Source organism: Haemaphysalis longicornis, unplaced genomic scaffold (assembly GCF_048455015.1).
Source record: "Haemaphysalis longicornis isolate Haplotype H1 unplaced genomic scaffold, Haemaphysalis longicornis Haplotype H1 scaffold_10, whole genome shotgun sequence".
NCBI classification, from domain to species: Eukaryota; Metazoa; Arthropoda; class Arachnida; order Ixodida; family Ixodidae; genus Haemaphysalis; species Haemaphysalis longicornis.
This window is the reverse complement of record NW_027526204.1, coordinates 62,548,640-62,570,731: the sequence shown is the minus strand read 5'-3', so window position 1 is coordinate 62,570,731 and position 22,092 is coordinate 62,548,640. Positions and strand designations below refer to the sequence as shown.

General features: G+C 46.8%; 1 protein-coding gene across 1 annotated transcript in view; it reads left to right on the top strand.

Annotated features, from left to right (window-relative positions):
• Positions 1 to 22,092, top strand: part of LOC144158632 (muscle calcium channel subunit alpha-1-like) — a 649,353-nt gene that overhangs the window by 68,408 nt on the left and 558,853 nt on the right. The gene's annotated exons all lie outside the window — the stretch shown is intronic.

Here is a 22,092-nt window from a genome sequence, read left to right as displayed (position 1 = left end):
TCATCAGAGTATCCTTGCTGCCGTTGCCGCTGTGATAAAGTTCGGGAAAACGTGCGGGTGAGTCCCATCCCGAAAAACGTACATCCAGAGCTAAACCGGGAGCGGAGGTGAGCCAGGGACAAGTACCTCATCGAGCAGTACAGCGTTGACCCGAGAACGAGATACGGAAAGGGCAGATACGCAGCGAACGGGGGAAGTGTCCACGTCAGCGAGTATGCGGTGTGTTAATGCAACCGAAGCAGAGGAGATCGCCATCGCCCTAGCAATGGCCGAGCCGTGGTGCGACACCGTTCTAAGCGATTCGCTGGAAGCCGTCCGAAACCTAGCGAACGTCCGGATCAGTGACAAGGCAGCCAAGATAATCGAACGAGTGGTTACGCAGGAAGAAATAATAGTGGAAGTCAGGTGGATCCCTGCGCACGCGGGTGAATGCTTTCTGAATACACCCAACCACAACGAGACGACCCACAGGGAGGCGCGCGCTATTACTCACCGCGATCCCAATGTGGATAGTCGTCCCGAGTGCGAATGGTGGTCGGAGACCAAGGACCGAGCGAGAGGCTATGGCGAAACACTCAAGAACATGCGGCTTTCGAGACGGGCGTACCCGCCGCCACATCGGTCGCTGGGTCGCGAGGAAGCGGTGTGGCTAAGAAGACTCCAGACAACGTCGGTCACATCACCGGCAGCGTTACATCAGATGTTCCCGGACGAATACCCCGAGGCACTGTGCAGTGTGTGCAAGAAGGGACCGGCCAACCGGTGGCACGTTACGTGGGACTGTGCCACCCAACCAGACAGTGCCAGTTTCGAAAAGTATCCAGCGAAACTTCAAGGAGCCATCGAGTCAGCCAGCAAGATGAATAAAAAATGGGCCATCCAGCAGATCTTCACCGCGCTTGAAAGGCACGGGCTCCGAAAAGGAGCTAGTGCTCAGTATAGGCTGCGAAAGAAGATGCAACGTTAGGCCGCGTTGAGGCGGAGCCGTAAATCGGCCCCCGCCTACTGCAGGAAATTTGTCAATAAGGTCTTTTCTAATCCAATCCAATCCAATATACACTGCTGGTTCCATCGTAGTTAGTTTTTCATTCAGTATGTCTACACTATCTTAATTATTTTTTATTGAAACCTCAAGCTTATCATAAGGTTCATTCAAACCTGTCGCTCCCGGTCTCTGTCTGATTGCAGGTCTGGTTTCGTTCTGCTTTCTAGTTCTAGCCTGATTCTACATCTCACCACCCTGTGATAACTGCTCTTGACGCTGCCAGTACCTCAACATCTTTCCCACTTTGAAATAGTCGATTTCATTTTTAGCTTCGCCGTTGGGGCATCTCCGTGTCTAATACACATTCATTAGTTGGCAGAGGAATGTACACATTGTCCTCGGGTTATTTCTTTCCGCGAACCCAGCCAGTGTGTCCCTGCGGCTACGCCGACTGCATCCAAATTCTAACGTTTTCCGGGCAGTATACACGCTCACCTGCCTGCTTCTTTCATAAACGAGATTAACAGTGCCAAAAGTTGACGTAGGCTTACACAAGCACAAAGGACGAGCGCTTTTTCTGAGTGGTTTTGCAATTCTACGTCAACTTTTCGCGCTGTTAGGTCAGCCGAGCACCAACTTGCTCAGCTATATGTTTCTGTTTCTTGCATGAAAGTATCCAGTCACTTTCGTGCACCTAGTTTCTGTCTTATTCATTGCTGACTATCTACATCCTCGTGCAAGCTGTGGTTCCATATCCACGAAGAAACATTGGTGCGTATACGCACGTGCGGCCTGCGCTTTCTGTTTAGCTTGACCGCAATGTAGGCGACCCTATCGCTAATGCTGTGGCATTTTCCTGAATTTCCGGATATCCATTCGTGGCATCAAGGCACCAATTCCTTCGGAAGATGTCTCAACCGTAAAACTTCATTTTCAAAGCAAAGCTTTACTAATCTCGTTTCGCCGCGGACGCGCAAGTTCACCTTTTGACCCTAAACACACTCCCTGCGACACACCCCTTGCAGCGAATCACGTGACTCGCCGGGCCCGCTTTCGGCGCTGCGCACAAGGCCCCGTTTTCATGTTCTGCTCAACCGAGCGTCGCGGCAGCCGCGACGGGAGCGGCCGCTCAGCTGATCGGCAGCCGACCAACCCCGCAGCCTCCCGCGCATGCGCCGCTGGGTCGTCTAAGGCTACGTGACTCGAATTGCTCCCAGTGAAGAGGAACGCCGCGTTCGCCGTGAATGAAAGCGATGACGGGCTTCCTGTAGGCGTTGCGCGGGACCGAACGGCTTTGAGCCGTGGTCGGCATTACAGCTACATTAAAGGTTAACCAAGCGAAACCAAGACTCAACCAGACTAAGCCAAGCTTCTGTTTTGCATATCCAAGGTTAGCTGAGCTAATCCGCATCCATTTTTACTTATTTTTTCAGGACATCTACGCACTGAAGGCTTCGGTATACGTTGTTTTAACCCTGAAAGAGACCATAAAGATAAAATACTACTTCGTTCGGTTTAAAAGAACTGGCCTTTGGAGACTCTCTCTGGTTCATTCCAGCCGGGAAAGACGTTTCTTTAAAAAAAACACAAGAAATATTGAAGAACTTTCCAACTTCGCAGTGATTTGTAATGGACCATCACTAAAAACAGTTATCAACTTGTTAACTGCACTGACGTCGTACGATCGAGCAGGCTAGAGGCCCCACTGCAAAATCCTACTCATGTTTCTTGGAGGTGGCTTACGTCCCAGGCCGCCAATCGCACAAACAAGATCCTGTGCCGTCAGTCGAGATGTCGCCAGAAAATGGCTGGGGTGTCGCAGCTGCTTCGTACGTTTTTCTTAATGTCTCGTCATTTGTTTTGAAGTTTGCGATAAATTTGGCATTGTTGTTATCGGTACAAAATAGTTTATTTAACAAACATGACATGTTTTTGTCTTCATGGCTCCTTCACTCTTAAAAATAAAAGGGTCGTGGCACTGACTAACAGAACAACACTAACCATGCAGTTAATCGTCGCAGTATACGCCAGGTACTAGGGAGAGAGAGAGAGAGAGAGAGAGAGAGAGAGAGAGAGAGAGAGAGAGAGAGAGAGAGAGAGAGAGAAAGACTTTATTTATGGCCAGCAGGGAGTGGGAGGTCGGGATGCGCAGAGCCTCCACATCCCACCCACGTTCACGACGTCTTCGGGACTAGGCCACGCCGGCGTCGGTACGCCAGGTACTAGTGCTTTCACTAACTGACCATGCATAGCCTAGTAAAACGCTACGCTTGACACTGTGGATCAGCTGAGCGCGCAGCACGACGTAGACACATCTAACACACATATCACATTTTGAAAACAAATAAATTGAGCATGAAAACCAACTGGATGCACGGGGAGAGCGAGTATAACTTAGTTACCTCAGAAATCCATCTGATATTCTTGCTTTTATAGCTAACAGTGAAAAGCCCTCTGATGGAGTCAGTGGGTTTGTCGCGAAAATCAGGTATTTTAGCGATAATTTTAGAATTACGCATTTTAATGTGAGCCCATACAAGTCAGCATGTGGATTTGCAAAAACTTTTTAATCGTGATTTGGAATGGGAAAACTGTGATAGTTATCATGTTCAATAACTCATACAAATTTGTTACTATCAGTGAATGTTAATATTAAACAAGCAGCAGTTACTAAGTGCACGGTCCGGACTAGTAACGATAGCATTTAGGTTCCGTACTTAGTGGCAACACCTACGTACCATTCTAGGGGTAATAAAGTTTGCAAGGAGTCTAATACAGCCAGCTGCTATACCTTTTTACTGCATTTTTCTTAAGAGTGTTCTTCAATCAACCTCCTTCCGCGCGCTATTTCAGTGGAGCCGTCATAGTGTGAGCTACACACACATCCGTCGTCAGGAGGTATACACACCTGTCGGTATTCCGACGACGTTGCAGTGCCTGTGGCCAACGTTAGCCCCTATCGTCACACCTGGTCCGATTTCGAAAGCCACCTTTGTTCTCAAGAGAAGCGCCAGGTGGGCAAATGAGGCGCCTTGCAACGCAGATATCGAGTGTGCGCGAGCGGCTGATAAGCAGTGCGCAACGTATTCCGGGCCCCGCAAAAGTTGAACGCCGTGGGAGAGGGTGTGTGTTTAGGAAGAGGGTGGTGCCACCTTATCTCGTTTTGCTTCTCTTGGGGTGGTCATTGGCTCGCTTGGTCTTAGAGAGACTTACGCTCGTATTTACGTCCGGCTGTCATATGGCGTAGGTATATGTTGTTCTAGGGAAATTAGTGGGCTTTTTTGGCAGGCACTTGGTGAGAAATGTTCGATATTGGCAACAAATGTTCGAAGCGTCAACTACGTAGCATGGGCATGAAAATGTGTTAACCTTTTTTTTTAATGCCTTCCATTTGTTTTCCTTGCTTATATTTTACACTCGTGCAACAACACTCGTTCAACATATACTTACGTGCCACGCAAAGAAATGTATTATTGTTAGCTCTTTATTATTTATTTTTTCTGGTTGTCTTATAACTGTGTTTTGCTTTGTCGCGTCGCTGCAGCTTTTGAGCAGAAAGGGGGCTGCGGCCACATCAAGATGTCTGGGACAGCTTTTCCACTCGTTTTTTTTTTTCTTTCTGTATCTGTATTCATGCAACAGAAAGAAAGTTTCACTATTATTATCATTATTATTAAACAAGCGGCCCATGGGCGGCAACGCCACACTGCACCGAACGTGTCTCAATTCCGCAACTGCAGGCTGCAGAATTCAAAGAAACGTCATCAGACTAAAATGCGAGCTAATTGATAGTTGTTATATTGCCACCAGGCTTTGACAATCAGAAAGTCTTGAATCGGTTACTGAGTGCCTGTCTCCGCGGACGGGATGAAAAGGGGGGTGGAAATTTTGTTTTCCTACAGTACGCCAACATTACGCTTAAAGCGACCACAAAGACTACACACATATTTGATTTATATAAAACGCCTTTTGATAATTAGCTCAATTTTATTCCCCCTCAAAGGACGCTGTTTCAAATAAAAATTAAAATAGCCCAAATGTCACCAAATATTCAAATTTAAGGTACTACGGTACGGTCATTGGAGGCAACACTGATGGAATAGATGACTATATTGTAGCTAATAGGTGAAGAGGCCCTGTTTTGGCATATGGGAGCAAGGAGTCGTTCGGGAGCCGCAAAGGGTAGGCTTCAAGGGGATCATCTATGATTCGCCGTCATACTAATTTACAGACTTATTGTTAGACCGAATACTGTAATTTTATGGAGTATTTGAGGATTGTCTTAAACCCTGTAATGCACAATGTATCATATCTGATACGCAGTCTTCCGATTTTTTTTTACTTGAATTTGGGCTTGTCGACTACCAAGAAATGCCCACTGTATCATCTTTGATACCTCATAAATGTTTTTCAAAAACATTAGTTCCATATCTGGCCGCATTGAGTCCCACATACAGTTTGAAAGATGACTTCCTGCATCGTAAGCACTCCTGGCGGGTCTGCACTGATTTTTATGCGTATATTATACACTTTTGCATGGGTATATGATACATTATATACCTATTTTTATGTGTAGCTATACATATCCCGAGATGTAAACGGGTAAATCATACATTACATACCTACATTACATATAGGTGGACATATACCCACTTACCGACGACGTAAACAACTAACGAAGCAGTGCAGGGAGATATGGGCTGGGCGTCGTTTGAAGTTCGAGAAGCGCAGAGTAAAATATGTTTTGAGAGGAGGTTGAAAGCAATGGATCAACGTAGGTGGGCAGCTAAGCTTTTTATGTACCTATACTTGAAAAGCGTGGACACGCAGTAGTTAAGGAAGACTAGAAGGCTAACGATGAAATAAGGAAAGAACAGTGGAGAATCCAAAACAGCCAAGGCAACCGAAAAAGAGGCAAGGGAGATAGAAACGAATAGATGGAGAGAAAAAATGGAAGCAAAAACGTCGTTAGAGATGTACAGGGCTGAGAAATTGGTCATCAGAAACGAAAATTTCTACGATTATTTCCAGGGCAGTGCTTCGCTTTTTGATGCTAGAGCAGGTTGCTTGCAAACTAAAAGCTTTGTGGGGAAGTGTTCACAAAATGATGGGGTATGTATGGTCTGCGGAAAAGAAAGAGAAACTATGCGGCACATAGTGTTAGAATGCGAGGGTATCCATGCAAATCTACATGAGGGAAATATTCGGCTTCCTGAAGCCCCATGATGTAAGGGTAGCACAGATGAAGTTAACTTCAAGGCTGTCGAGGCGACGGAAAGAAGATTAGAATGCTGGTGGGCGAAAAGCAGAGAGGGGAATATTGCCTAGGACAGTTACCACCTGTAACACACGAAGAAAAAGTATTTTGTGCCGAATAAGTTTTTTGTTCCTGCCCTAAGCAGCGCTAGAATTAAAGCAAGAGTATAAAAAATTGGTATATGAGTCCTTTTTGGTACGATGACACGTCATCACCTCGCTACAAAGGGGAAACCAATAGAAATCATCAATAATCATCAATAATCATCATCATTGTCGTTCTTAAGTTGGCCCTGTACCGCCGCAAGGGCAGAGAACGAAAGTGTCTAGTGCACGTCGCCACTCTCTCATCTACCTTACTTATTAAAGCGATGCTTTAGTGTTTCACTGATGGCGTATGCAACGCGAAAACGGATGAAGTTGAAAAAAAAAAAAAAAAACTCTCGGGCCATCTTCACGAACGTGAAACCTGGGGAGGAGCGAAAGGGAGGAGGGACGGGAGGAGTGCCTTGGCGTTTTTGCCAACAGAGATGAAACCATTGGGGGGTGCAGAGGTATGCAGCTTTGCTGTAAAAATCTCGTGTCTTTGAAGCACGAAGCGTTCTAGCGCGAGGCGTAAGCGGGTGTCCCTGTGCTTTAGTAGCGCGACTACATGAGACGACTGTTACGACGACGACGACGACATGAGACGCCGACAGCCCGAGCCCCGAAGGGGCTTCGCCTCTAAAAAACGCTTCCCGTGACCGGACCTGAGATGGTGAGCACTGGGCGAGGGCGTTGGGCAGTTCGGTTTCGGCGGTGCAAGAATCCATCGTCGTCGCTCGGGCTGCCAAAGTGACCGGGGGACCTTCCTCCCTCGTTCCCCACCCCTACCGGCAGCGTATATGCATTTCCTAGTCAGTACAGTCAGCCGTCACCTGAGCTTGCATATGGTGGTTATATCACAGCATAAACGTACATAAAGCATACGAAACCACCCGATCTGAAATAAATAACAGCCAAAACGAACCTGCAATGGTTGAAAACCACGGTGTATAAAAAATATTCAGCAGAAAGAGCCGTAACCGAACTAAAAGGGGCAACCCGCAAAAACGTACAAGAAGCACTAACTGAAACTGACCAAAAGGCAACGAAAACACCCTAAATCCCATTTATAATGCGTAAAGATGTCATAAATAGATTATATGCCTGATAACAAATCTTAATATTCAAATATGACAAATCCTAGAAAATGAAAAGAAAAAGCTGTAACGAGATTTGAACCCGGGTTAGGATGTTTGCTTCGCAGGAGCGGAACTACTACAATACGAAACTAAGCAGTCCTGAACGATTAAATTGAGGGCCACTAGCACGTGGACATATCTTAAAACATGCCTCTATATAGCGCCCTGCGTCGCTTGGCTGTGCTGCCTAGGAAACGCCTAGACGCCTCCCGGCAAATAGTCCTGGCGGCGATAAAAGTTCTCTCTCTCTCTCTCTCTCTCTCTCTCTCTCTCTCTCTCTCTCTCTCTCTCTCTCTCTCTCTCTCTCTCTCTCTCTCTCTCTCTCTCGCTCTCTCGCTCTCTCTCGCTCTCTCTGTCCCGTGGACGGAATCGGACCAAGGTCCCTCGCCTTATGAAGCCGGCGTCTGTCCCATTGCTCGATGTCTACATTGCCGAAGCGGTATGGATTTGGAGAGGGCTGCATGGACGTGCAAAATTAGACAGGAAAATTTTGCATGTTAGCGTGTAAAGACGATGACGATTCATTACGACAAAGCTCCGAGTTTAACCACTGTGATCATTAGACGGAGGGGTGCGTGATTTTTTATCCCAGCTTAATTGTTTGAAGTTAGCATAATTATTACTTGAAATGACAATATTTCGAACGTACCGAACTTCTATGTTGTCGTCATGGTCTCTACAAGGACTACTGGCGGATGCTGGAAACAATGGGTATTTAGATGCCGCATCGCACGCAGATTCATCGCTCCCGGTTTCGTCGAAGACCTTAATCCGTACAGTGCGAAACCCTTGCCTACGTCGAAGCGTATACCTCTGGTGAGATGTGAAATTAGGTTGAGAATTGCTTTATTTTATCTTATTATATAAGCAGGGGCTAGTATTCTTAACTTAAAAAATGTTGCAAATGTCGGCTCGTTATGAGTCGTCTATTCCGACTGATTTAGTCGAAACAAATAAGTAGATGAAATACACAAACACCACATCAAAGATTAAAATAGAATGCATAGAAAACACAAGAAACGTGCTCGTTGGTATACTCAGAAAACACATGCTGATACTAAAGGTTCATCGGCACATTTGAAGACGCAGACACAGTTCATATGCACAGTTCCAGACACAGACACAGCTAATGGGCCAGTGGGTCACTTGCGTGATGTTTGGCGAGTTCTTGTGGCTTCATTTTGCAGTAAGACGACACATGCAACCATTTATGTCGCAGTGCATTTGGAGTACGGATTCCTGATTTACGTGTAAAGCCCCGAAGAAGAGGGTGTCATGCGCCATTCGCAGATTCTGACGCCACACTTATGTAAAGTGGTTTGATTTCTGTCTCAGACGCAGAAATTTCAGTTTTCACCATTTGATATCGATCCGTCAAGGTTGACATTTTCATTTAATCAGATACCATTTTTACATATATAGGGCTCATCGCATTCCGTGAAATGCCGAACTGTGTGTTAGCCGACGTCACAAAATAACTGAAAAGCGTGGTGTGTGTATTTTTTTTTTTTTTTTTTTTGTGAAGGGAAGGACACTTTTAAGCGCAATTTTCTTGTGAACGAACTGAGAAGATCGCCTACCCCATTTAATTTTGCCATAAACCATGTTAAGGGACGTTTGATAAGCTTGCATTTACGCAGCTCTGTATATACTCGCTATAAATCCCCGAAAATTTTCGCCATTGTTTTAATTTTGATATCACGTTGCGATTACCCTAATTTAAATTGTGGCAGTACGTTTCACATTCACTCTGAAGAAGCACTGCATGCGTGTTTGCCGGTTGACGGATGACTGCGCTGCGCAGTGGCTGTTTTAATGGTCATAGAACCGAAACTGCTGGACTTATTCCCAAGGCCTGTTTGCCTCTTTAGACGAAAAAGCGGGGCTACGCTGTTACATGAATAAGTAGGTTGTTACTGAGAAAACGCCAGACGTGGGTTAAGCGCCAGAGAAAATTTCAACGCCAATCTACCCAATGGTCCTTGAGCGAATGACCGCGTACGTGGGGTACAAACAACGTAGTCTGCAGGGCCAGGCAGCCACCGGTCAAATTCCATTCTCAGCCGCACGGACGCCGTTCTCAACCTCCTTGAAGCTTGTTCCCGTAACTGAGGTCTAGGTCGGGCCAAAGGCCTGTCCCACACGCATGCGCACGCGAGAACATCCTCTTCTGCTTGTGTTCTTGCTTTCTCGACAACGAAATTCTTCTCCCATGCACCTCTCGGGTTCAACACGCACGCAGCGTGACTCCTCGTGAGCCCGCGCGAACGCCGTTGCTTGCGCGCTCCCACGATTCCAGAGCCGCGCCATCACGGAATACCCTGGGAAGACAAAAGGCTGGAACAACCATAGCTGCACAAAGACAACGCGGGAGCAGAAAACAGAATACGAAACAAAACATAGGGGAGAGGAGGTAACAGAGAGGAGGCATGAAGAGGCATTTTAACTCGACCGCGCAAATGAGCAACGCCTAACGCAGAATGGCCGCGTATCTTCTCAAGCGACGCGCGCGCGTTGGTTGGTTGCAGACGATAAACAAAGACGGCAGCAGACGACGCGCACAGCTGACCGCGTACGTGCCGGTAGGTAGGGGTGCCCCCTTTAACGCGCACCCTGCGTACTTAACGCGTCCTTGTAGAGTTCTTGTTTTGTTTTTGTTTTGTCTCGTCTTGTTTGTTTCGACTTCTGAGAAGGAGATAAATATTAAAAGCGGGGGGTACGTGCTCGAGGCATGGGCGGTGCTTGAAGGACGGTCCGCCCTGAGTGAGCGTTGCGAATGGTGGACGCCGCGAGAGCCGGGCCAACCAGAGTGAAGCGCAGAATGCCGCTTCGCAGTGTCCAAGGAAACCGAGGGCCTTGCATAGCTCGGAGTCGTTCGTGCCGAAAGGCGTCGGCAAGGGGATAAGCTACGGGAGAAGACCTCCTACCGGACTCTAAGCTGAGTCTGATTCCGAAGCACGCATTACAGCGTGTCTTCTTGTGCGTTGTTTCTTTGAATCCGAGCGCACTTTGGGTAGGATGCAGCAGGGCGGATATGCATTAGCGGCCGCTCTTCTGGGAAAGGACAACGAACCGTTCAGATTGCGGTGGAGCACGACGAACGTGTTCAGCAGAAACGGCCGCCCCAACGTCACTCATCTCGCGAGGGCAAAGCGGCATTCCTTGGGGGCGTGGGACCGGTGCCCTCCTTGAACTGACCGGCACGTGCTCAACGTCAAAGACCCAACGTTTTGCTTTTTACGGAAACGTGTCTGTGTGTTCTCGGGGGTAAATACATCTTTGGAGGGAAAGACTTCGGAGAAGAGTTGCAGAATGCCTTCATCTCAGAAATTGCACGTGATGAGCTAAATTAGCAACTTGGGTGAAACATTTTGCTTAGCGCGCAAATGACAGGACGGAGAAAGAACACAGGCAAAGCTCTGGCTGTCCTCTGTTGAGTCTGTTCCTGTGTTCCGACTCTCTACGGCAATCCCGTGGTTCAGCTTCACCGCACTGTGATCGAGTAAGCAATCCAAGTCGCGAACTAAGCAAATTCGGCGGAAATACAAAACGTCATGCTTGCATTGCGGGGCTAGCGCGATCCGAACTTTTAATTCAAATCGCATGCTTGACATCGCCATTCGCCGAAATTTTAATTGTTGGCTGCGTGGATTGGTCAATCGAGTGCACGGCGGTAAAGCCGGACCCCGGGATTGCCTTACAGGGTAGCTCCTGTGTTCTTCTGTCCTGCTCCGTCGTGCGCTTATGTTTCGGAACCGTAGCCCACATTGACGCTAAGATACTGAGATATGAATTAGTCTTTGTCGAGCAGGCTAGTTTCGCAGGCGTGCCGTTGGTATTGCGTGCAGATGATTCGTTCTTCTTGCTACGATAACGAAACATATCGGCATGTTTATTGCGAGTGTGAAACTGGCAAGAAGAACTTTTTCATTGCTTACAAGGAGATAGAGGGTGGAGATAATTGTGCGCATGAATCTCCGGTGGAATGATTGCCGGTGAAGCTGACCATTGTTTAATTGCAGAACCGGACCAATTTAAAGGGTGAGTAATAAAAAGACAGCGACGGTGGTCAGCCTTTTTTCATGTCTTTCGTTCTCTCTTCTTTAGGAGAATCCCTATCCGCCTTCTCAGGGGGACAGTGCCGTAGAATCCCCATTAACCTGAAGGGGGATGGAAGATGAGTAAATATTTTTGTCTCGTCAACAACGTCGGTTGGCTGTTCCCTTGGCTCCTGTTTAAATTGACGTTGCAAACATCTTTGACACAACTGAAGACCTTATAATTTTCAGAGAACCACTCGCTATTGGCGTAACTAATCCACCTCTACAACTACCACAGTTTTACAGTAACGCTTTACGTCCGTTTTTGGTTTTCCGTTTAGCGGAGATAATTGAAACATAGGTGTGCCACAAGGTTGCATACTGGGACTAACTATATTTTTAATTTTACCCAACTGGCTTTCTTTTTCAAAATACCCCGTTTGCGCTCACGATATGACCATCTTCAACTCGAACGAATCATTACTCTCGACAGTGTACGCTTGCTTGAATAATGTAATTAACTGGCGTGAGACAACACGATACAAATAGTGCATCAAAAATAAAACTGTTGTACTTAGTTTTTTATCAGTGAACCGCCACATCAGTTCTCTCAATTCCCGGTGCACAGCAACCGATCGTCCAACATTTTTGCAGAACCAGATTCTAATCTGACTTTCTGCCTACATTAAAATAAAAATAAAATGGTATACAGCAGTCGATCGTTTTTCCGGAACCCGAAAATTCGGACTTGCTAGATATTGCGGACTTTCTCGAGAAACCACCATTTGTCCCATAGGAATATAGAACAACGGATATTTCGGACAAAATAAAGCCAGAAATTCCATTTTCTGGACAAAATTATCCGCGACAGAGCCATGGTGCTACCCCAGGACGACGCTGTTTTGAATCCCAAGCCATTTGGCTAACTTCGGATTGGATAGGGATTGGCTTGACTCCCGCCGGGGTAACAATAACTTTGATCTTGGAGACCATAATATTGCGTGTAGTCGGAACGGCCATAATTTTGCATGTAATTTCGCAACTTTGGCGTTGTTGTCCAACGTTTACGAAGAAAACGTGACGCTTGCAGAAATACAATGAGGCGTTCTCGCACGACAGAGGAATTTAAGACAAGGAACCATTCGCTACTTTTTCAGTCCTATATTTAAATGAAATAAAGTTAGTTTTCGCGACTCGCGGATTTTTTTACTTCTCTTTTATTCGGACTATTTTTCGTTCCCCTCCAGGTCCGAAAAATTTGTGGGCTACTGTACACCATTCGAGCAATTACCAACGCCCGACCGTGTCTCAGTCGCCACAGACGTATATTAAGGCCTCATGAAACGCGATAAGTGACAGTAGTAATTGTCGTCGTCGTTGCTGTCCGTCAACACGAATAGTACCGAGACGGCCGCCGCTGCAAAGAAAAATAAATAAATAAATAACAACAAATGGGGGTTCACGTGGGACCTGAACCGGAGTCGCGCTAGGAGGAGGCAAGTGCGCTAAGTGTCGTGGCAACTCAATCGACTCCTACTCCAATCGACTCCAATCGACTTCTACACCCAGGTTTTATTTCCACACGAATTGCTATGCACGCAACTTTATTTTCACAGTAATTGGTTTACGTTACCGAAATTAACCCACATGCGCACTCTGGCACGGATTCTGAAATTTTTAATCTCTATTTTTTTTTTCTCTTTTGAGCTGCAGTAATTTTCTGCACCGTACAACAACGACAACGGTGGGTTTTCGCACAATGGGGCCCACCAATATACTCTGGGTGCCAAATTTGTCTACTCTCGCGTGTTTAAGATGGCCTTGAGGCACTAATGGACGAATGGTGGCAAAAAAGAACTTGGAACGATCGTATCTGTCGTTTCGACGCCAAGTATACCAGACACATGAGCTACAAACATTCTCATTACTACACAAACATTCTCATTACAACTACAAACTACATTCTCACACAAACAAGTTCGACAACATTTTTCAGATTTGTAGTACGATTACTTTCGATTACTTCTGTTTTCTTTATTTAAGATTTGTTGTATACATATTTTGGCAATTATGTTTTGAATGACACCCAGGAAATGGTATTCTCATCTTGTTGTCGGTGTCTTGTGAGCTTTTGTGAAGTATTGTGAATTTTTGAAAGTGTGTCAACCTTTTTTTTTGTTTTATTCTTGCCCTGCTATTTTGCTATGTTCAAGTGTAAACTCGCATTTTTGTGATTATGCTTGTCGCTGAGCCTTGTAGTGGTTTCTTGGGATCCGCCACGCCCCGGCTAGCAAACAACGCACATCGTTCTCATTTTAGATGCGGAGCATCTAATGCTCGGGGCTGTGTCCCTCCCTCCCTCCCTTGTCGTTGTCGTTGTCGTTGTTGTCCGCCATCCGCACCCCCACTGCGCATGCCTGGCCAGGCACCGCTGATGATGATTGTGGCAGGGTGCCCCTAGGGATTGGCCAACCAAAGAATCCATCACAAGATAGCTTCACGTTCAACCACCGTGGTCATCTTGCCGTAGGGGAACCGCTAAAGAAGAAGAAGGAGGAGAAGACAAAGCTGCGAAGAGGAGGGCGTGTACGTTGCTCTCAGCCGGTGCACCAACGCCGACAACCTTTACCTCACCAACGCTGACGGAGACTACCGATTCTACCACAGAGACGACAACATCGACAAGAACATGGTGGACGAGTTTCGGCGCCTCGAGAACCACCGCCTATACTCACCGTCAGACAACAGTACTTGCGTACCTTTGCCACCGGTGTGGACCCGGACGCGGAATTCCCTCTGGCGCTACTAAACACCAGATCACTCAACATAACGGCAACACAATGGAACCGCACGGAACCCCCATGACGCTTCGCATCCTCATGAGGGTTCCCCACGGAAAGATGGGGCAATTTTTCTTTTTATAAGCGCTGGAGTAGTGTCAGTGGCTGGACGCCATCATCTCTTCGTCCGACTTTAATGGGCTGTATATAGTCGCTGCCAGAAACTCCGCTAACAGCTTGTTCCGGACGGCAATTGTAATTCTGTATCTTGTAACCAAGAGACATGTGAAGCCGACACCTCCACAGTGCTGGTTGTAAATTTCCAAGAAGTATGGTCAGTCGACATCTATCGCAATTTTAATTTTATGGTTGACCTTTTCATAATGGCGTATGCCCCCAATCACCCCCCCCCCTCCTCCCTCGGGGCAGAAAACAACGTGAACAACCGAGCTCTCTAGCCATTTGTGGCTTAAATGTTGCCATCATATTCATACCCTTTTCCTTCCGTCATTTCCCAGCTCCAAACGGGCTTTAGCTTTTTATTTGCCCCTTGCAGATGATTTATGAAGCGTGTGTCGGTGTACATAATTCATTCTTTCTGAGTTTCCTTGAGAGAAGTATGGTTGTGATGATGTTTTCTACATGAATCTCGCTAACCTTCCCTGTGAAGTCCCCAGGCTAACCTGATCCCGGAGCTTCCAGCCGCATCTTATTTGCTCGAAACACTGCTCGCGCTTTAGTGTACACTTTAAAGCGGGATCCGGACAGTTCATCGAACGCGGTTTTATCGAATCCCGTTTTATCGAACGCCGTTTTATCAACGGACGTTTTATCGAAGCGGTTTCATCGAAAGTGTTTAACCCGGCCTTTTCGTGTAACAAAATTTTTAGTACGTTTCTTAGTTCCCTCCTCGCTATGTAATTTGCCAATCTTGTCTCCACAGCTAGCCTATTTAACAGAATTTGTAGTCTTTGTACTAGTTGTCTTTTATTTCCTGCGTGCTTTTTTTGTGATTCGCGAAATTTGTCTTCAGAATTTTTTTTTATTCTGTTCATTGCGCACGTGGTATACTGCCATAACGAATCTCTTTGTGTCTCTAGTCCCCCCTCTGATCCGTAGCATATCACGGAATAGTGGCGTATAGACTAGAATGCCTCGATATGCTTCGCACTTCTCCACCATACTACAGGCTGGTTCGTTTTCATCCCTTCCCCCCTCGTTGCACCAAAGCATGTCTGGGGTTTTTAGCCCATACTCTTTTACCTTTTTATCATAAGGCATAAAAAAATGGTAAGATCAAAATAGTAAACCCGCCGCGGTGGCTCAGTGGCTAAGGCGTTGCGCTGCTGAGCACGAGGTCGCGGGTTCGGTTCCCGGCCGCGGCGGCCGCTTTTCTTATGGAGGCGAAAAGCAAAAACGCCCGTGTGTACGAGATTTCGGCGCACGTTAAAGATCCCCAGGTGGTCAAAATTAATCCGGAGCCCTCCACTACGGCGCGCCTCATCGCCTGCGTTGCGTCGGCGCGTTAAACCCCACAATCAATCAATCTAATCAATCAAGATCAAAATAGTAAACACCAAAAATAAAGTAGTGAAGGTCTACTCAATACAGCGCCGTCACCCGATTATCTAGAAAAAAAAATGTAAAATTGAAAAAAATTGAGAACGAGCAAACAAATCTAATATGGCCCGTGCGATTAGCTGAACAAAGCACAAAAGAAAAGCAACAAAATGCGCTGTCTGGTCTGGCGCCTTCCTCCAAGGCCAGCAAGCAAACGTAGGGTTGGTGATTCGAAGGAGGGGTGCAAGAGTGTTGACGCCAAACTAGAGAATTACACGAAATCCTGTATTTTTTTTTTTATTTCAGCATGATTAACGGAAAACATAAATTGTGACGAGACGGGCAATTGTCCAGTTGTCTTGGGTTACGAGTTTCAATACTGTGAGATGAACTATAACGACTTGTTCTACATGACGAGTTCACCTATGAGGAGTTGGCTGTGACGGGTTCCCTTGTGACGACTGCTCCTAGACTCCACCACCTCTGCTAGGGCCTCACTTTCACTGTCGGAACCCCGCCTGTTCCATTCATATAGCACTAACCTTTCCGAAGTTCTTGGCATGATATTTCTCCAGATGCAAACAATATAACCACATGGTCCGAGAAGGAGTCGCATGCAAACACGTACGTGACTAGAAAAACTGGGGGAGGACAAAACTTTGGATCCCGTAATGATAAACCATGGCGCAAAGGATATATTTGGCAATACCAACCTAAATACAGCGATACACATCTAAGGAACATCGCACACGGGGTTAGTGTTGCTACTATAGTGGCAAATTCTGCAATATAAACAAGGGGGGCATACATGCTTGAGTGCAATCAATGAAGACGCAGAAAATAAAAAAAAAATTCTAATAAAACAAAGGTGATCGAAAACACGGGAAAGACGCGTCAACATACAAAGGCAGGTTTTTGTATGTAATGCACGGCAGAGACAATGTAAAATTAAGCTATCTGCAGATTACGTTAGTGCGATGGCCAGTTAAACAAAATAAACTCCGAAAATTACAACGAAAGCCGCGAAACCACACTTTCGATAAAACGGACGTAGGGTGTTTGATAAAACGGGCATATGTTCGACAAAACGGCGTTCGATTAACTGTCTGGGAACCCTTTAAAGCGATGAATATGGCCAGACACTCCTGCTTTTACCCGTCCATTGAAGACTTAGCACATCGGCTTACTTCGGACGTGATGCTTTAGGGATGACTGCTCGTTGAACGCAATCTCTATCTAGTGCACGTAGTGGTGTTTTTAAACCTCAACAGAGCAAAAAGCTACATTCAGTGCATAAATCACTGGTCTCAGGCCGCTCAGGCCGTTTGGGCGACCACAGCCACGGCATATATTACAAACGAATATTTAGTTTCGGGGGGTAGTGACAGCCAACCGCTGGCTTCGTTTAGTGAATATTCTCGTATTAGGTTGTTGCTTTTCTTTTGTATACCGTATTTTCGCGCATATAATCCGGCCCTGCATATAATCCGCACCCCCACTTTCAGCCCGCCCGAAAAGAAAAAGAATCCTCGCGTATTGCCCGAACATTTGATACAGGAAAGGCTGCACCAAAGGTATACTGCTCGAGCAACACATCACATACTACGTAGACAGAAAAATCGTATATTTAGAACGTAGAATGCACTGACTGCAACGTGAAAGTCTCAATTCACTAATAAAATTCAGTTGTCATAAGTGCGCTCGTCCTTGTTTTTTTCTTCAATGTCCTTGAATGTTTTGCGCAATCCCTGCCATAGAAGGCTTAGTCAGCGATACTGCGTAGGGGCTTCACGGCACAACGCGCATCGCCCTGAAGTTACGCTAAAGGGAACACGCCGCATATTATCTCCACCCCTACTTTGCCGCTGAAATTTTCGCATTTTTGGTGCAGGTTATAGGCGCGAAAATCCGGTGTAAAACTGTGCGAAAAAACAGAAGAAACGCTTTGGTCCCGTCTGCTCGTTTCGCTCTTACGTCAAGCTCATTGCCGCTTGAATGGATTACACGCCATATCAGTCAGTTACTTTGTCTAATTGTTTCTCCATCTCAAGCGACCTTTGCTTTACGAAAACAGTATGTTCTATAACCCGGCGGTGAAAATGTCGGTTGCAGTTTGGTAGAGGTGTTTACGCTTGGGGCTTATTTTAAAAACCGCGGTTACCTGCTGGGCAGCCCAACGCGAAATGCGCTAGAAACCAAGGTCCTCGCGTTGGCTTGTGCTGAAAACATTGTTTTACGCTAGTTGCATAACAACCCGAAAAAAAAGAACAGCCGGAAGCTCGTATATTAATGCCAGACGTGCTGTAAGAGAAAAACAAGCCCCGACTGCATTGTTTCTGCTTAGAGTTGAGCTCCTCATTCGTCGAGCCAAGTCTTTAAAAGCGGTGCCTCGTACACGGTGCGCGCTTTGGTGTGCCAAGAACTTAAAATTCCTGCTCCTGTATAGTGAAGATGAATAAAATTGCAGAAACAGGGAGATAACGGCTGCGTTACGGACCGTCACCGAATGCAAAACAGGTCTTTCAAGTCGCGTCTTCAGGTAGCTTGGTCGTCCTTGGAGTGTGGCGAGGTGAACAAGTGTGGGACAAAAAAGGGCGTGTCCCGGCGACGGTGTGCACAGCAACCTACATGGAATAGGATGGGCGAGTTCGTGATGCGACTCTGGGATGCGTTGTAGCTCTTGTTGTGCGGGCATTCTCGAATAGCGCACGTGAGAACAATTACCAGGAAATTAACGGCATGTAGACATAATATACGTACGCACGCACGCACGCACGCACGCACATGAACACGTACACACACACGCGCACACGAGACAAAACTTTGGACAAGCTAGCAGCCCGAGTCTGGTAACATTCCGACACGACTCCACAGGAAAGCCATGAATGTTGTCTGCACTACAACTCAAGCCTACCTCACAAGCGCACCAATTCATACCGTCGATGCACTGTAGTCGAACCTCGTTATAGCGAAGTAGTATCGGGATAGCAAATTAGTTCGTTACATCCGATGTTTGTTATAACACTAGAGGTGAAATTCGGCTATAACAAATCGACAATCTGGCTCGCGCAAGTCTAATTGATACAAAAATGCATTTTTTAGTCTTCCAACCGTTATAAACAAGGTAACCATTACGTTTCTCCTTGTTGCATTTCAAGCTGAATGAGCCGGAATATGAGTACGTGATATCACAACAAAACAAGGTTCACTTGACAAAACAGGCCTGAGTCTTCGTTTATTTGGTGAAGGATGTGATCCTAACCTGGTGGCTACTCACAGCACTGAGCAGGCTGGAGTGTTCCACAGTGTCCACGAACAAAAGGGCCCAGATACTCCTGCAGTTTCGGATGCCGGAGGGTTTTTACAAGTAGCTCGATCCTCAGCCTCCTGGTGAAATATTTCTGCGTTATATCCGATATCGCACGTGGCTCACGGTTTCAGTTTCGTTATATAAAAAAACAAGTGTCATTGAAATAAAGCGTGACCAACCAAACATCATATATAGTTTGCTATAGACTATAATTTGCTATATAAGTGTTCGTTATAACGAGGTACACTGTACATGTTAGGCAGAAGTGGCCATCAGCCTAGCAATTGCCCAAACCCCTGCGGAGGTCATTGTCACGGGCTGCCAACAAGCGTGTAGAACTTTCTCGAGCGGCTTCATCTCACAGCCCGCCACACAAATTTACTGCAGCATCGTCCCCAACACCACGTAAGGATTATTTGGGCTTCATCACGCCGACGTGCTTGGAAACAAAGGTGCCCACCAGCATTCCCGAGAGCTTACACACGGGGCAAACCAAGCGTTCGGTGAGCAGTGGCAGGCCTGTCCCTTCTTGTCTTTTAAAAAAATCACGCGGCACTGCCCCCTGGAGCGAACAACGTACCCTCCTCCACACAGAAACCTTACGAAAGAATAAGAATGCCTACTCCAAAGCATCCAAATGAACACATTTCCCCACCCAACTAGAGCTCACGTTCTGGCCTTCACCATGTACTCCTCGCAATGCCACCTCTGCGAGTCTTCCGGAACCCTCTGTCATATCATGTGGGGCTGTGATAAGAACCCCCACCTACGCCCCCTGCCCTTCCCCTCCCTTAAGCACTGAGAGAGAGTACTGTCCAGCTCGCACCCTGACGACCAGCTTTGGCTGGCGAAGAGAGCCCAAGAAGTCGGACGGTCTCAAGGGGTCCTGGAATGAGAACTTCTCCTCAGCGCTAACTGCTCAGTAGAGACTTTTATTCCTCCTCCTCCTCCTCGACAGAAAGGCTTGCCTGCGTCAGGGCCTGACGAAGCCGTCTGCTTGTGAAAAAGTTGGCACCGAGTTGAGGCCGCTATATCTAGTCCAAAGTTTTGTCCCTTGTTTTCCGACTATCTTCAAAGTTTCGTTGTTTTCTCACTCTCTATCGCTCTCTTCATATTATTGGTCACAGACATGGATCTGCGTAAATGTTGTACGTCAGCGTGTATATACTAACCAGTATTTTTTTTTATTTGCGGTGACATAATAAACTTCTTAGGCTTATTTAAATGAGCTTTTCAGTTACATCCCGACATGCACCACGGCACAGCGCGCTCAGTCCGTGCGCGCGAGCCGAAATTGCCGTGTTGAAGACGATCCACTGCCTCTCCTCCAGGGTATCATTGCGAAATCCATTCGGGTTTGAACCACAGGTTGTGATATTCCCGATCGCTAGTAAAGACCTCTCCTTTATCAATAGGTGATATTCACTAATGATCAATAACCTCGGGACAGCACAGCAGTTTGAGATAGGTGGCGAGGCAGTGGAAGTGGTAAGCGAATATATCTACTTAGGCCAAGTTGTGACCCCAGATCCCAACCATGAGGCAGAGATAATTAGAAGGATCAGAATGGGGTGGGGTGCATATGGCAGACATTCTCAGATAATGAATAGCAACCTACCATTGTCGCTGAAGAAGAAAGTGTATGACAGCTGCATCTTACCGGTACTCACCTACGGGGCAGAAACTTGGAGGCTCACTAAGAGGGTTCAACTTAAATTGAGAACGACTCAGCGGGCAATGGAGCGGAAAATGATAGGTGTAACATTAAGGGACAGGAAGAGAGCGGAGTGGGTCAGGGAGCAAACTGGTGTTAAAGACATATTGGTAGAAATTAAGAAGAAGAAATGGACGTGGGCAGGGCATGTAATGCGAAGGCAAGATAACCGCTAGTCATTAAGGGTAACAGAGTGGATCCCTAGAGAAGGCAAGCGTTGCAGGGGGCGGCAGAAAGTTAGATGGGCAGATGAGATCAAGAAGTTTGCGGGGATAAATTGGTCAAAGTTGGCACAGGACCGAGGTAATTGGAGAATAATGGGAGAGGCCTTTGCCCTGCAGTGGGCGTAGATAGGCTGGTGATGGTGATGATGATGATATTCACTGAAAAGTTTGGCTGCCACTTTCTTCGCTAGGCAACACTAGAAACGGCCACGGACATGGCCGAGGCGCCACGCAAATGGCGCGGCTTGTGCCACTGTGCCCGCACGCCGCAGGAAAATAAAAAATACCGGCGTGCGTCGTCTCCTCCGTTTCAACCTGATTCTCAAGGGCGGTGACAAGAGAGCTGTTATTAATCGCACTCACAGTCGAGGCGTTACTTCTCGTTCGGTAGGGTAGAGGTTGGATCGCCCAACACACGTCATGTGCTTAGCACGGACAAGTACCGCCATTCCACGGAGCCCGACGTAACCAGTGACGGCCCAATCACATGGTTGCCTGCATGCGTGCCTCGTCAGTGAATACAACCTATAATGGGCAACATGAAATAATTGATTGATTGATTGTAGGGTTTAACGCGCCGACGCAACGCAGGCGATGAGGCGCGCCGTAGTGGAGGGCTCCGGATTAATTTAGACCACCTGGGGATCTTTAACGTGCGCCGAAATCGCAACATGAAATAAAATTATGACCACTGCTCCTTCTTTTTTGGAGAGCCGTAAAGGTCGTTTTCTGAGCGTAGAATGCTCCCTTATACTGTCGAAGACAGAAAAAAAAAAAAAAAAAAAACTTGAGTCGAGTACGATCGACGCACCGAAAGGAGGAACGTTTTTGCTCCGTGTTCGTAGCGTCAGGTTATTACTATGGACAGTACGGACCATCCAATACCTCACCCATCTCTGACCACGAATCGGGTACGATAACTGCAAACATTGCACGTGAAGCGGATGGCCCTTTCACTGGAATTTCAAAGTGCAAACTTCATGCGTGAGACGCCCGAGAA